Source organism: Chrysochloris asiatica, unplaced genomic scaffold (assembly GCF_000296735.1).
Source record: "Chrysochloris asiatica unplaced genomic scaffold, ChrAsi1.0 scaffold00207, whole genome shotgun sequence".
NCBI classification, from domain to species: Eukaryota; Metazoa; Chordata; class Mammalia; order Afrosoricida; family Chrysochloridae; genus Chrysochloris; species Chrysochloris asiatica.
The window spans coordinates 4,248,312-4,265,909 of record NW_006408725.1 but is presented as its reverse complement, the minus strand read 5'-3'; positions in this window follow the sequence as shown (position 1 = coordinate 4,265,909).

Sequence of the window (17,598 nt, the reverse complement as noted above, 5' to 3'; positions counted from 1 at the left end):
CCCTTGCGCTTTTGAGCCCAGAAGTACAGAGGGACACAGTACAATGATATTACTAATAATATCAACAACAAGAATAAAAGATCTAGAAATGAGAAGTTTACAAACCTATTTTTGACCTTCAAATTGAATTTTAGAAAATAATATCTTGCTTGGGTATCTTTGTCATCTTTATATGTTTTGGTGGTGGTGTTGATGTGCCATGGAGTCGGTTCTGACTCATAGTGACCCTGTACAGTGTTTCCGAGGCTGTAAGTCTTTATGGGAGCAGAAAGCCTCATCTTTCTCCCATGGAACAGCTGGTAGTTTCGAACTACGGACCTTGCCCAGAGAATCTTTCAATAATGAAAGTTGAGGCTTGAATTTTTTCTTTAGTTGCCCCAGCTTGAGAAATGCTGAGCATGTTCTTCCTTTTTGGTTTTCTGATTCCAGATCTTTGCACATTTTGTTGTAATATTTGGCTTCATCTTCTCGAGATGATCTTTGAAATTTTCTGTTCAGCTGTTGGACTTCCTCATTTCTTCCATTTGCTTTAGCATCTCTACACTGGAGAGCAAGTTTCAGTGTCTCTTTTGACATCCATTTTGACCTTTTCTTTCTTTCTTGTCTTGTCAATGACTTTTTCTTTCTTCTTGTATGATGTTCTTGATGTCATCCCACAAATCTTCTGATCTTTGGTCTTTAGTGTTTAATGTATCAAATCTGTTCTTTAGATGATCTCTAAATTCAGGTGGGATATATTCAAGGTCATATTTTAGGTCTCGTGGACTTGTTTTCATTTTCTTCAGCTTTAGTTTGAATTTGCATATGAGTAATTGATTGTCTGTTCCACAGTCTGCCCATGGCCTTTTTTTCCCTGATGATATGGAGCTTTTCCATCATCTCTCTCCACAGATTTAGTCAATTTGATTTCTATGTATTACATTTGATGAGGTCCATGTGTATAATCAGTAGGCCCAAGATAGTAATCCATAATTGTAATAATACTTGTTGAAATAAAAAATACACTAGTTAGTATTCCCAAACCAAACACCTGACATTGTGCTTAGTCTTGTGGGTGAATGGTCATTGCATCAATGAAAATTTTGATAAAGGTATCTTCCTGATTATTTTACCAGGAAGATTTTTGTTGTTGTCATTAACAAAAGTGAGGTTTTCTTCATTTCATTTTGCAAAATCAGGCACCCAAACCAGCAGACATGGGCAAACGCGAGCATGGCATGGCCGGCTTGCAGAGTTTTAGTCCTCTACTTTGAAAAAGCCCCTACTCCAGTTCCCCTTTTACTGGGTACTATGGAGTTTTACCATCTACTCCAAAAGTCACTTACTAGTCTTTGCTATGAGCATTTTCATTTAAAGTTAGTTCCCCCTCCAAGAACTTCGCCAATATCCCTGATGGGTGTGTTCTTATTTTAAAATTTCTAACCCTAGAACAGATTTCTTTCCTCCCTCCCACAATTCATCTTGCTTACATCCTGAGTGTGAATCAACAACCTATATCTGGCCTAGCAATCCCATGCACCCTTTATTCCTGAAAATGGACCATTTTGAGAATTTTGCACAAATCCTCTTTTTTCTCTTTACATTTATTGGTCTCATCTTCATTTATTTTTAATCTTCAAAAAGTGTATAATTGTTGGATGTCCCTAAGAGTTGAGCTAACTATGCCTATATTAGTTTGCATCATACTTGCACCTGACATGATATTACTAAAACATGTACAACCAAAAATGCACCAGCCCCATTTTCCTCTTATATTTCATGAATGAACAAAGCAGAAATATTTGATGCACACATAAATGTCTAAAAATCAGTCTCCAAAATACTGCATAAGACCACTACTGTAAAAGACTAAGAAAAAGACCCCATATTAAAGTGGGGGGGGGGATTCTTTACTGGTTCCCGGGAAGTGGGGGGGTGTGGTAAGGGGAGGAAGGGGAAGGTGGAGCACAGGATAGGGAATAGACACAGGATAGTTTGGGTGCTCGGGAGGGGGGCAATATATAAGGAAGGTGAGGGGAATGGAAGAACAAGGGAGATGGGAAAAACAATTAGGCAGGTTTGAATAGGCTAAGTGGGACAGAGGTAAATAATGATGTATGCACAACCTTGTAGCAACAGGGCTCTTGGATTCAGAGATTGAGACATGGTTGGAATGGGCAAAAGGGGGAAATAATGTTAAGATGTTTGGCTGTATTTTGAATCTTGGTTTCCCTGGCATACCATTATAAAATAGACACTTGAGGGGGAGAGAAAGAAATAGCCAGAAATATCACCATAGAAAGCTTGAAAGTCGATCTTCTGCTTATAACTGATTGAACTACCTAAAATGGGGCTACAAGGGATCTCAAGCTCCACTCATGCTCCTCCTTCTTGATGGCCCTCACCAGGAAGATTTTAAAAAGAAAATTTAACTGGGAGGAAGATACTTGAGATTTTTGAATGATTGCTTGTTTTTAAAGGTTGAGATTGCTTTCATAAATGTGTTTGGAACACAAAAGGCTTCAAAAGTTGCAACGGTGTTTAATCCACAAATCTAATAATTCACATACTGATTTTCTAATAACTGTCCCTCCTCAGGGATACTAGAAGGTAAGTCTGTACTATATTGCTCAAGTAACTGAGCTTGTTGGAGGCAACCAGACCCAGAAACCAAAAACTCTGAGTCAAAACAGAAAAACAAAAAATATATATGTTTAAAATACTAGATTTACAATTGATGTAGTAACGGTACTTGCAACAGAGTAAAAGTGTTCACAAACTTGAGAAGGCAATCCTTGTGGTCCCGTTCAAGTCTGCCTTCTAACTCTCTTGACTACATACTCTTAAAACTTGATCTGAAAACATCTGTGCTAAAAAAATCATCAGCATGGATGAAATCTGAGGCATGATGTTGAATTAACGTTTATGTGTACATGTTTCTGGTACAATAGCAAAATGCACATGTAGTTTCAGGAATGTTTAGAAACAGAACATTTAAAACATTTGTTTCTACAAGCCAAATGTAATCATTTAACAAGTTTCATTACAAATAAATATGGTGATTGTGAAAATGTGCATATGTTTCACTAAAGTTACTCAACCTGGTGTTTTATAAGAGCCCCCAAGTAATTGAGTTGAATCTGCTTCATAAACAGATTCATATTTAGAATACCAAATCCTGTTACCTTTGCCAGGTCACTTATACCATTTACCTCATCATTAGTCATGCTTCTAAATGATTTTACTGGTACTAATATTCAAATCTTTGGTAGCGTAGTGGTTACGAATCGGGCTGCAAACCACAAGGTCAGCAGTTCGAAACTACCAGCTGTTCCGCAGGAGAAAGATGAGGCTTTCTGCTCCCATAAAGATTTACAGCCTTGGAAACCCTGTATAAGGGTCGCTATGAGTCGGAAACGACTCCACGGCACAGAACAATAACAACAATATTCAAATCCACTCTTACACGTACAGACTTGCACCACGGGGTAGATATGAAGAATATTTTAGGGGCTAGTATGACAGCACAAATGGAGGACTCCCAAAGAATACATGTACTGAGAAGAAGTGCACTCACTAGAATAAACATGCTGCCTTTTAAAGCAACTGTTTTCTAATATGAAAGTGAGCAGCATTTGTTCTAAACCTGTAATTGCACTAGAATTATTTAAGAAATTTATTAAATGTACACATTCACTGGAATCCAAGTTCCAAGTAATTCAGTAGATCAGGGGTAGGGATCAGGAGTCTACATTTTAAATAAATTCTCCAAGAGATTCTGACACAAATGATCAACAAGTCATTTTCTGAGAGATGTTGATCTGCACACATTACTATACAATCACACACTATACACTTAAGACTGTAACTTTACTACACCATGCTTTCATTCCTTAATCCATTCTGACATGGCTCAATGCCATGTTTGGGCTCTCACAGTTACTTTCAATTTCAGCTCTAGTATGATAGTTTAATTTTTCACTATGATCTTAAGCCAATATTTCTTTTTGAATTGCAAGTAAAATTCCAAATTCAAAATTGTATTCTTTTCATAGTCCCTAGGACTACAAAGTGGTAACTTTGTCTGCTCCTGGATTTTTCACCAGTCCTTGGGAAGGAAGCATGGGACATCAAAGGACGTAGGTCCCAGCCTTGAGGGCATTTCTCATGTAGAAAGGGAGAAAAGTTGTCTACACATATAACTAAAATTTGATACAACATAAGCATCAAAGGTATAGTTATTGTGTTCCACTCACCACTCATGTCCCCTGAAATGCTAATCAGTGTTGCAGGTAAGAAGGATTTCATGCCTTCTAAATTAAATGTGAATTAAATAGTTTTCTTTATTATGGCACTTACAGGAGCCTTTAACATGCTGTGAGGGTTTATAGTATTGTATAGAGTTTTTAGACCTTATTTGTTTGTTTTTTTAAAAAACTTTTTATTGTGAATTGAATGAAGGTTTATAGAGCAGATCATCAGTTTTATATTCAATAAATCATACACTTCATTTCATTTCAATAATTGCAATCCCCTCCACAGAATATCAAGCATTCTACTTCCTACCTGTAATTCTTATTTCCATTCCATCCTCCTTCCCAGTCTTTATGAACGTTGTCCTCAGGTAAGTGTTGCCCTTTTGATTTTGAATGGTTCAGCAATCCACGGTGAGCATGCCTTACAACTGTTGTTTCCTCCTCTATGTACCTATCTACCACTCAGCTGAAATTTGAGCCACGAGGGTGAGTTCAGGTCAAGACTTGAAGAGTGACCGAGGGCCATAGTCTCAGGCTCTTTTGGTCACTTTTTTACTCATAAGTATATTCAGACCTTAATGCTGGAGGTTTTCATAAATTGGTTGTCTTAGTTACTTAGTGCTGCTCTAACACAAATACCACAACAGACTGGCTTTAAAGACTAGAAAAGTATTTTCCAACAATTCAGGAGGCTTAGAAGTACAAATGAAGGTCTTGGCTCAATTCCTTCCTTTAAGATAGTTCAGTGTAGTCCTTGGTTCCTGGACTTCTAGACAATCCTCACATGCCATCTGTCCTCCCCTCCCTTCATGTGTGTGTGTGTGTGTGTGTGTGTGTCTAATCTACTCTTTATAGAATTCAGTAATGATTAGATTTAAAATTCACCCTACTCAGTCACGATCTCATGCACATAAAAAAGAAGACTCTATTTCCAAATAGGATTATATTGCAGGTATGGCAGTTTGAATTCCAACACATATTTTGGGGGTATGGGATACAATTCAATACATAACACTGACTAGTACAATTTATCTGGGCACCACTGTAATATGCATCACAGTTTGGAAAATTACAAGTCAGACAAAAGTATAGGCATTCTAAGGAAGGCAAGATCGGGAAGAGTCTCGTGTAGACATTGGTATGTGAGTTGTGCGTACTGATAACTAGCAATGCTTCCTCAGCATAGGCAAACTATTCATGGAAAAGAGGGCTGATGAGAGAATTATACTATAAATTGTTTTCATCCTTGGCCCAAGAAAAATATTTAGTTTGACAACTTAGAGATCATTAACCTTTAAGACAGAGGGGTGGAAATCAGTTTTTACAGGATGAGATTAAAGAGTTAATGAGTTTATAAAGATTTTATAAAGATTTGTTAAGAGAAATTAGCAATATCATGCAGGTAAAAGAGTAAAGTAAGGGAAGTCATTCCTTAAGTTGGGCGAGAACTGAATATTTTGTCTTATCCTAACAAGGAAAATTGAAGGAGCTCTGGTAGCATAGTGGCAATGAATCGGGCTGCTAACCTCAGGGTCATCAGTTCGAAACTACCAGCTGTTCCATGGGAGAAAGATGAGGCTTTCTGCTCCCATAAAGATTGACAGCCTCGGAAACCCTGTACAGGGTTGCTATGAGTCGGATTTGACTCTACGGCACATCACAACAACAACAACAACAAGGAAAACTGAGGTACTGGTGTGGCACTGTAAGATAAGCCCTGGGCTTCTAACTGCAAGATCAGTGGTTCAAACCCTCCAGCTGTTTCTTGGAAACCCTACAACAATAACAATGAGGAAAATTACTTAGCAGAATATTTAGAGTTCCTTTTATATAAAATGAGTTCTGGAAGCATTTGAGTTAAAACCCACTTGCTAACCAAAAGGCCAAAAGTTGGAACCCATCAGCTATTCTGTGGAAAATAGATTTGTTAATCTGCTTCCATAATGGTTACAGCTGTGGAAACTCTTTGGCGAGGTTCTACTCTGGCCTACAGGGTCAGTATTAGTCGGGATCAATTTGATAGCAGTAGATTTCATTTTTTTATTCAAAATAAAGGGTTCTGACACAAGATTATGATAAGGTCACTTACTCATTTAATCAATATTTATTGGGGGTCCTAAGGATCTCTGGTAGCGTAGTGGTTACGAATCGGGCCGCAAACCGCAAGGTCAGCAATTCAAAACTACCAGCTGTTCCGCGGGAGAAAGATGAGGCTTTCTGCTCCCGTAAAGATTTACAGCCTCAGAAACCCTGTACAGGGTCACTATGAATTGGAACTGACTCCATGGCACATAACAACAATAACTGTATACCAGTGCTGTAGGTTCTGTGTATATAGCAATGATTGACAAACTATTCTAAAGTCACACCTAAAGTCACTCCAGTTAGAAATGCTTAAAGGTACAGCTATTGTGGCTTTGTTGGACTCTACATGGTAATGCAAACTTGAAGGAAATAAAAGATCAAGCCACAAATTTTGACAAAGTGAAAATCATTTTTCCTTCTTTTCCTCAAATTTTAATTAGTTTATCAGACTCAGCTTAATTAGTCAAGTTGTTGTTAAGTGCTATAGAGTCCTGTTCTGACTCAGAGACTTTGAGTAGGGTTCCCAAGGAGTGATTGGTGAGTATGAAAGCCAACCTTGTCATTCAAATGACCTAGTGGTCCAGTGCTTATCCTATAGCTCCACACCAGAACTCCAATAGTCTAGTAGGAATAGCAAAAATTAATTTTCTAATCAAATATATTCCATTATTAATAGGAAAAAGTCATTCTAAAGGGAAGTCTTTGATGCTTTTTACATTTAATAAACTAAAACAGATGGGTACAAATACGGATCTCTTCCAATTCGTTGGCCAGATAACTGTCTTCCAAATTTCTTGACAGAGATGAGTGAGTACCTCCTGTGCTACCTCAATTTCATGAAAGATTTAATTTGTATTCCATCAATTCCTGGTGCCTTGTTCTTTGCCAATTCCTTCAATGCACCTTGGACTTCCTCCTTCAGTATCTATGGCTCTTGATCATATGCTACCTCTCCATTTCCTTTTGGTACAGTGACTGTATATTCCTTCCATCTCCACTTGATGCTTTCTGCATCATTCAATAATTTGCCTAGAGAATTCTTCAATAACGCAAGTCGAGACTTGAATTTTTTTCTTCAGTTCATTGAGCAATATCATTAATATCACATGAAAATTAAGTTTTGCTGAAGATCATTCAAAAGTGTCAGCAACATTATATTGACAGGAAACAGCCAAAGGTTCAAGCCAGATTCAGACGAGGATGTGGAACAAGGAATATTATTGCTGAAGTCAGATTAATCTTCGGTAAAAGCAGAGAATATCAGAACGATGTTTACTTGTTTTTATTGACTAAAATTTTTCAACTGTGTTGATCATGACACGCTAAGAATAACATTGTGAAGAATGGGTATTCCAAAACACTTAATTGTCCTCATGAGGAGCTCATAGACCCAAAGGCAGTCATTATAACAGAACAAGGCTTAAATGAATGAGAGTTTTAAATGTATGGTTTAAAATCCGGAGAGTTGTGTGTCAGGATTGTGTCCTTTCACCAAATGTATTTAATCTGTATGCTGAACAAATAATCTCAGAATGGATTATATGCAGAAGAATGTGGCATCAGGCTTGGAGGAAGACTCATTAACAACCTACATTATGCAGCTGAAACAACCTTGTTTGCTAGATTCGAAGAGGATTTAAAATGCTTACTGATGAAGATGAAATACCACAGCCTTCAGTATGGAATGCACCTCAATGTAAAGAAAATAAAGATCCTCACACTTGGACCAGTAAATAACTTCATGACAAATTAAGAAAAGATTAAAGTTGTCAAAGACTTCATTTTTCTTGAGTCCATGGTCAACACTCATGAAAGCAGCAGTCAAGTGATCAAACTATGCATGGCATTACGTATTGCACAATGGCTGCACAAGAGCTCTTTAAATTGTCCAAGAGCACAGATGGCAGCTTGAGGACTAAGGTGCACCTGACCCAAGCCATGGTTTTTCTATGGCTTCATATGCATATGAAAGTTGGACAATGAATAAGGAAGACCATAAAAGAATTAGTGCATTTGGGCTGTGGTGTTTGAGAAGAATATTGAAAGTACATCCATGAACTTCCAGAAGAACAAATATATCTGTGTCGGAAGAAGTACAGACAGAATGTTTCTTATTTCTGTTATAGCAGCACTAGATAACTACGTCAGCTACTGTTGTGTTTGATGTACAAGTTGCCCCACACTGCATGAATGTTAATTGGGGGAAGTGGCATAAGATTCAAATATAAGAAGGGGTCAGACAGGCAAGATAACTTTGAAGAAACAGAATAGAGGAGGAGTTTTATCATCTCTCCAGGTTTATTATGAAACATACAAATTAAGACTGTTGATTTGCCTTAGAGACCAATGAAGCAGAATAAGAAAGTCTAGAAGCAAACTAATTAATAGTTTGACAACTGATTTGACTTAGAATGGTGACATGAGATATGAGAAATTAGTGAGGAAAGAACTTTTTAATAAATGATAATGAAAACTGAGTGCCCATGTGAGAAACAAATGAAAATGGACTCCTACATTAAGCCATAAGGAGCTCTGGTAGCGTAGTGGTTACGAATTGGGCTGTGAACCACAAGGCCAGCAGTTCGAAACTACCAGCTGCTCCGCAGGAGAAAGATGAGGCTTTCTGTTCCTGTAAAGATTTACAGCCTCAGAAACCCTGTTCAGGGTCTCTATGGGTCAGAACCGACTCAATGGCACTTAGCAACAACAACAGTAGTCCATGCATAAAAGTAAATCCTAAGTAGGTACAATCAAACATTTGGAGGAAATTTTTGAAAAGTTTTCTAAAAGGTTTTAGAAGATAATAAGAATAGTTTCAGGATGAAGAAGGATTTCTTAAAATAACCATAAAGTAAAAGATTGGTAAGTCAGATTTTGTCAAATTAATGTTAAATGACTTACTTCTGTTCATCAAACATCCTATAAAGACTAAAAAGGCAATCCACAGGATATTTGCCACACACACCTGATATACATAAAATTGATAAAGAAATTGATTTTCAAATATATGAAATTTTTATAAATCAGTAAGATTATCATATAGAAAAAAATGGGTAAAAGACCTTGAAAAGGCATTTCATATAATAGAAATCTGTATGGCCAATACACATGCATATGGAAAGGTGCAAATTCTTATTAGTGATCAGAGAAATGTAAAACCAAGCTATGCTGTGGTTAAGCACCATCAAGTCAGGTTCAACTTATAACAACTCATTTAGGGTTTCTGAGGAGCAGCTGGTGGGTTTCAACTGCTAATCTTGAGGTTAGCAGTTCTGTGCTTATCCTACAGCACTGCACCAGGACTCCAAAATCAAGCTATAATGAGATTTATTTACACTCTGGTAGATTTGCCAACAGAAATCTGACAAACCTAAGTATTAGTGAGTCTAAGGAGCAACAGAAACTCATCTGTTACTGGTGGGCACGAGCAACATAAAACCTCTTTTCAAGACAGGTTAGTATTTATCTATTAAATTTGAAACATATATCTTACGACCCAGAAATTGTACTATAATTATAGAGTCTAGGGCAGTGGTTCTCAAACTTTGGGGTCTCAAGACCTCTTTGCATTTTAAAAGATTATGGCGACTCCAAAGAGTTTATGGGAACTACACATACAGATATTTGCAATTAAAACTAGCAAAATAATTAAGGTATTTATTATTCTATTGTAAAATAATAATATCTTATTCTTGTTGTGAAGTGCTGTCGCTTCAGTTCTGACTCATAGTGACCTATGAGTTTCCCAGAAGCACCTAGTGTGTTTGAACTGCCAACCTTGTGATTAGCAGTTCACTGCTTATCTATCCTACAGTGCCACACATAATAATAAAAATAGCATGCTAACATAAATAACATTTTTATCAAAACAGGGATAATTTTCAAACCTAAAAAAATACAAAGAAATCTGGGGAGCAAAACAGCTTTGTTGTACAGTTTCGCAAATCTCTTTAATGTTTGGCTATTGGAAGATAGTTGCCTCTGTTAGGTTTGATACAGTGTCACATGTGATAAGTCTTCTGGAGAAAGTGCCACTTTATATTAATGAGAAATTGAATAAAAATGGAAAATAAAGTCTGAGTATTATCACGAAAATAATTTTGACCTCACAGGTCCCCTACAAGGGCCTTGGTGGTGGTGGTGGTTATGTGCCGTGGAGTCGGAATCGACTCATAGCGAGGACCCTGTACAGGGTTTCCGAGGCTGTAAATCTTTAAGGGAGCAGAAAGCCGCGTCTTTCTCCCGCGGAACAGCTGGTAGTTTCGAGCTGCTGACCTTAAGGTTCACAGCCTGAATCTTAACCACTATGCTACCAGAGCTCCTTTGAAAGGGCATTAGGCCTTCCTGAATCTCCCTTTGAGGAAACTGTTGCCATAGAAATACTCATTCACCAGGATGCAAGTATAACAGTGTTCATAACAGCCTACTCATAAGAACCCCTAACTGGAAACATCCTAAATGTTGATTAAAAGTGGAATCGATAAAGAAACTGTGGTATGTTCATGTAATGGAAAGTTGTGCAGTAGTAGGAATGAAAGTTGGCATTTCAAACTCCCAGCCACTCCTTGGAAACCATACACAGGGTTGCTATGAGTCAGAAATGACTCAACAGCACTTAACAACAGCAGCAACATAGCTGTATGCACCAGCTTGGATGAATGTCACAAATGAAGTAAGTCATCAAAGAATACATGCAGAGTGATTCCATTCATGCAAAGTTCACAGCAGGCAAAACTGAACTATAATGTTCAAGAATGTATATGTTAATGGTAAAAACTACTGAGAAAAGCTAAGCACTTAATGTCACAAAAAACAAGACAACTGGTATCATAGAAACCAAGGCCTAGGTGTGTGTGCGGGCCAGGGAGAGTGGGGAGGATTACAAATAAGGAAAGAGCTTACAGGGTACTTTGAATACTAGCAATTGTCTATTTATTGACCCGAGTATTAATTACGTAGTTGGTTGCTTTATATATATATATTTTTGAATCATGCCAAATTGTACATGTAAGACTTACTCACTTTAAAAGAATTTATTCAGTTAATCAGTTTTAGTTACCTATTACTGTGTACATGCCATCCTAAACTAAGTAGCTTGAAACAACATTCTATTATTTCCATGACTCTGTGTGTTGAGCAGGTTTGGCTGCATATGAGCTGAACTGGTTAACATTGCTTCTTCATTCGTATGTGCACTTCTACACTGGGACAGCTGCTTGTGGCGGTTGCCCAGGCATATTTTTTTTCTCCATTTGGTCTTTCTGGCAGAGTAACTAAAATTCTGTACATTATGGCTGAGGGCTCGAAGAGCAAGCATTCTAAGGTGGTAAGCCCGGTGTTGAAGACTGTATCAAGTTTCTGCTTGCATCACACTTGCAAATGTCTCACTGGCCAAAGCAACGAGCCCAGAGTCAATGTGGGTGCAGTAGAGACAAGGCTCTGAATATTAAGAAGCATAGTTCTTTGGGGGCCACCAATATAATAGTGTACCAGTATTGTACCTATGGAGTCCTGGTGTGGTACTGTGGGTCAATGCGCTGGACTGCAACTTCAGTTTGAACTGCAAGGTCGGTGGTTCAAATCTACCAGACACTCCTTAGAAACCCTATACAAGGTCACTATGAGTCTGAACCAACTTGATGGCACTTAACAACAATTGTACATATATACAATAAATGTACACACACTGAAGTAAACATGTAAAATATGCAAAGATACACACACCCATGCACACACTAAAGAGAAGAGTCTGGATGATTTAAGTAATGTTGTTGTTTTTAAGTGCCATCAAGTCGATTCCAACTCATAGTGACCCTGTATAGGGTTGCTAAGGAGTGCCTGGTGGGTTTGAACCTCAGACCTTGTGGCCTAGCAGTCCAGTGCTTATCCTATAGTCTTGCCTAAAGGACAGGAGATGGTTCAAATGATTACTGTGTCCCACCTAAATTTAAGATTCCAATCCTTATTGTGTGAGTGACAAGACTTCTCCTTACATAGTCAACGCCCTTCACAAGTCTCTCTGGTGGTGGTGGCTGTGTGTTGTTGAACCATTTCCACTCATAGGGACCCTGTATAGGGTTTCTGAGACTGTAAATCTTCACAGTAGCAGAAAGACGCATCTTTCTCCCACAGAGTGGCTGATAGATTCAAACTGTGAGCCTGCAGTTAGCAGTTCAACTCCTAACCATGGCTTTTTCACAACTCTCTCTATTAGTTAATTTACTAAAATAACTAGCATACAAATTGGGTGTTTAAAAAAAAGGGAGGAAAAGAAAACAACAACAAACTTAATGCTGAAAATCTGCCTTTCCATCTGCATGTTGACATGACTTTCGTCATCTGCAAATAATTAGAAGTACAACACTCAGCAAAGCTACGTTGGTTACTAGGCTTACTTAAACATTAATAGCAACTTCATTTTGACTTTCTTCAGCCAGAAATCTTTATAATGGTGCTAATAATAATGATTTCTACCAGTTTGGAAGATAACAAGTATCAAATGAAAGACACATCCACTTTTGGCCCAGCTCTGTAAGTGCATTAGTATGTTGTGTGCGCAGCATCCCTGAATGCCCATGGTCCCTTAGTGCCTCACATGAGATTTTTTTGTAATACACAGAGCAGGCAGGGAGGGAACCTTGAAAGAAAAGACAGCCAAGAAGAGAAAAGTGTGACTAAATAGTTTTGGAAATTTTGGGAGAAATTTGACTCAATGCATGCTCTATTCCAGTGTTTCTTAGAATTATGTGGCAGATATTTTTCTTGGGCTACAAGCTCTTTCTTTGTGGGCATGGAACAAATCATATACTTTGATCTATAGCTAAATTCACCAATATGCTGTACTCAAAAAAAGAAAAAAAAAACCTACTGCCATCAAGTCAATTTTGATTCATAACAATCCTATATAGGGTTTCTGAGACTGTAAGTATTTACGGAAACAGACAGCTTCATCTTTCTCCAGTGGAGTGGCTGGTGGATTTGACCACTGACGTATCAGTTAGCAGTCCAACGCCTAAACCCACAGCACCACCAGAGTTCCTAATATTGCACCTAATGAGTACTTAATCAGTGTTGGTGATGGCCTGACAGCCCCAATCCTCAAAATCTAGAGGCAGTAGGAACGTGTTTAGCAGAATATTTTTGGAGTTTGAAAGAGGTCATGTGTTAAGTTGTGAAAGTGAAGGTCCCACTATTTCTTCTTAATTCCACATAATCCTGTGTCTCTTAGGTATTCTGCAAAGTTCATATGTGTATTTACAAAGAATTCCACTAAACGAACAGTGGTTCAAACTCATCAGCCACTCAGAAAACCTATACAGGGTTGCTATGAGTAGGAATCAACTCGACAGTACTTAACAACAACAATACTTCTAGGCATATAACAGACCCTTCTTCTCTGAGCTTCTGAGAATGACCTGCACCAAAGTGGAGCAATTCATGTCATTAATTTAATGTTGATTTATGCCAAGCCTGGTTAAGACAACCCTCCTGTGTGGCTCCTGAAAAGTTCTAAAATGCAATCTTTCTGAGCATAGATCTCTCTTGTTCTTGTTCTTTTTTTTTTTTTTCTTGTTAAATACGTTAGCTGGCATGTGTGCACCATGTATAAGACCATCTGATGGGACTTCTAATTTCTCCTTTTTTGCATCATTATCTTCCTGGGGGCCTCAATTAATGTCTTATGTCCCAACTTTTCATCTGAAAATCCTATTTGAAAATGTAATTAATGATCCACTATTTAATAAAATACGATATTAAAATATATACTTGTTTAAATAAAAGTTGGAAACTTCCCTTCAGATAGATTAGCAATCATCTGGATGCCTAATCTGGGTCAGATACTATTGCTCTCAGTATTTGATGAAACTGCCCTGAATAGAATGATGAGGTGGCAAACAATCCATTTATAATCATATGACTAGTCATTTCCTGGCATATGACTATCTTAGAGAAATCTCATTCCCTGCCCTATTCACATTTGCTCTCTTTAATTGTTTTAAGAGAATAAACTAGTGGGTCTAAAACTCTTTGCGCTTCATTTAGACAAACATTTTCAAGCTGGGTTTAATTCCTCTGTGTCATATACTTCCAGAGATAACTTTTCCCTGACAACTGTATTCTGTGTTAGGAGTGCCTGAGTGTAAATCTCATGTCAAAGATATTCTTATCATATGTATTTCCTTTCTTATAATAACACTTTTTTTTTGCATAAATTCCAGATATGATTCTAACTGAAGTGAAATTTTTGCTGTAAGTTTTGAGTTTCACTATTTAAAAATGTTTTACATTTAAATAATGTAGCCTTTAAAGGGAAACAAGAGCATAATTCCCCAGGATCGAGACAACATGGAGCCAAAACAATCTAACAATAGTAATTGGATTCCTATAGTCGGCCAGGCTTGCCAGGACTCTGCCGTGCCAGATTTTCCACTGGTTTAAAGGAGAGGAAAACTTGTGAGAGGGTGGGGATGGGGGCGTGCATGATAAGATCTCTCTGGATGGTTATTGCTTTACATATTACAACCACAACTCAATGATAAAGTGAGTTCTTGTGCTTACTAAAGTGATGGTTCCTGCAACCAGGACAGAGAATGTTCCTCAGGGACATATTTTCAGAGTTGAGCTCTGTGCTCTTCGATTGGTGAGAAATCACCACAAAGATGCTCTCCTTAGAGCCCCCTCTTCTGTCTTCAGGACACCTTGTTTTGTTAAGTGCAATTGAGTTGGTTCTGACCCATAGAGACCCTGTATAGGATTTCCAAGGAGTGGCTGGTGAGTTTGAACCACCGATCTCGCAGTTCAAACCGACCTGTGGTCAAGTGCTTATCAGGACACACTGACCTGCTTAAAATACAAGTACAGAAGCTGCTTCTGTCTGAGTTTAGAGGAGGCTCCTGCCAGTCATGGAAAAATAGGATTCATCCTACCCCAAAATAAGCTCTGTCTTTCCTTAAAGTTCCTTTACAGACATATATGCACACACATACAGAGTCCTGGTGTGGCACTGTAGGATAAGCACTGGACTGTTAACTGCTAGGTTAGCAGTTCAAACCTGCCAGCCACTCTTTGGAATCCCAATATACAGGGTCGTTATGAGTTGGAACTGACACAGTGGCACTTAACAGCAATATATATATATACTTAAAACTGGACGCCTGGTGTGGCATTGTAGGATCAGCACTAGACTTCAAACCACAGTGATGGCAGTTCAAACCCACCAGCTGTCCTTGGAAATTCTACACAAGGTCACTATGAGTGGGAATCGACTTGACGGCATTTAACAGTAACAGCATACTTTAAACCACTTCTTACTTCCATTCCAAGTTATTTGAATGTTTGAAAGAACTTTGTTTCAAAAAGTCCAACTTTTAAAACACAGACTAGTCTCATTCTGTTGTGCATAGGATCACTATGAGTCAGAATCAACTTGACAACACCTAACAACAAAGTTTTTTTTTAAAAAAACACTTAACTCTGGATCTAAACTGAGAAGAAAATATTAGTAATTTCTGTGTGACAAATGAATGGCCAGCAATAGTAAATCTCTGTCTTTTACAAATGTATTCTACATGAAATTCCTTTTTAAACTGAGAAATTATGACCTCAAATTTTAATGTAAAAATATATTGCTTAATAATACTGTAAAATTTTAGCAAATAAAATCAGTCTACCTCACTCTGTATGAAATCTTAATTTGATTCCAGCTGGTCAAGATTCTCACTTTTCTCTTGTCGTTGTTAAGTGTCCTTGAGTCTGTTCCGACTCATAGCTACCCTTTATAGGGTTTCTGAGGACCAACTGGTGAGTTTTAATCACCAAACTTGCAGTTTAAACCAACCTTTCACTCCAGTGCTTACCCTGCAGTGCCACACCAGAACTCCTCTCTCTAGACACCTCAAAATTAACCAGTATTATGAGCCTGTTCCTGTTAGAGGTAAAAGGTCTTCAACTACCCTGTGTGCACATTGTCATTTCCTAGCCACAGTCAAGCAGCACTTGAAGCACCCCCAAAAAGCTGTCTGTATGTATGTTATGGATGCAGTAGCTCAAAAAAGGGAACGAATCTACAGCAAGGATCATTCCCACCCCCTCAGTACACAGAGTTGGCAGGGATGGGCAACTTAGACATTGGCTACCCAAAATGCCGGGTTGGGGGAGGCAACAAAGGCATGAAGTGACTGACTGGCTTACAAGTTTTGAAGAGGGAGCCTAGTTACAGTGGGTGTGCGGGAAGGTAGAATCTCCACTGAGTGGTTTCCAACTTGTCTGGACCCGGCTGGTGAAAAGAGATGCAGTTAAGACTCTTGTGGTTCAATAGTGAATAATAGCTATCAGGACTGATTGTGAATATTGCAAATGTAAAGGTAGATGTTTTGCAACAAAAGGAAGGGAGTAGTTGATCTTGCAGTCCAGGAGCAGAGTACCCTGGGACCATCAAAGGAGAAGAGTGGAGTGCAGGACCCTATCCAGAGAAGCAGTGACACCAGAGATAGAGGCAGAGTAGATGACATTGAGAGACGAAGCAGCTGGGAACTCTAGACTCAAGGAGGAAGAGGGGCTATGTGCTGGTATCTGGGGGGCTGGTGTGCAGGGCATATCCTTTGGTTGTTTGAAAGGTTATATATATTCCTGAGTGCTTCGGTGTACATCCAAAAAACAAACAACAACAACAGCAAAAGAGAGGGATTGGAAGCAAATGCTATTGAATGGTGATGCATGGAAGGGATTGTAATCATTGCAATGAAACAAAATAGGATAGGATGAATTTAAAGCGTATGTTCTCCCATATAAACTATCACTCAGTTCACAGTAAAGAAATAAAATTTAAAAAGCTATCTGGTTGAATTACTTCTAGAAAGCTAACCCCTTAACTAGTGCTAGTATAAAGGGACTTTGGCAAACAGATTAGTGATTTCCAAAGCACATCTAATGATGCATGCTTAGCCAGAACCAGTCATATTTCTACCTTCTTTGGATTTTGGTGGGAGCCCTGGCGGTGCAGCGGCTACGCACTCATCTGCTCACCAGTGAATCCACAGGAGAAAGATGAGGCCGTCTGCTCCCATAGATTTACAGCCTCAAACACCACAGGAAGCAGTGCTCTGGGCTATAGGATTGCCATGAGTAAGAATTAACTGGGTAGCAGTGGGTTTTGGTTTTGGCTTTTGGGAAGCTCTGAAAATCTTTGCTGCCATAAGTAAAGCATATTTGGACATATTGTCTGGAGGAAACAATCGTTGGAGAAGGATGTCATGCTGGGTAAGGTGGAGGGTCAGAG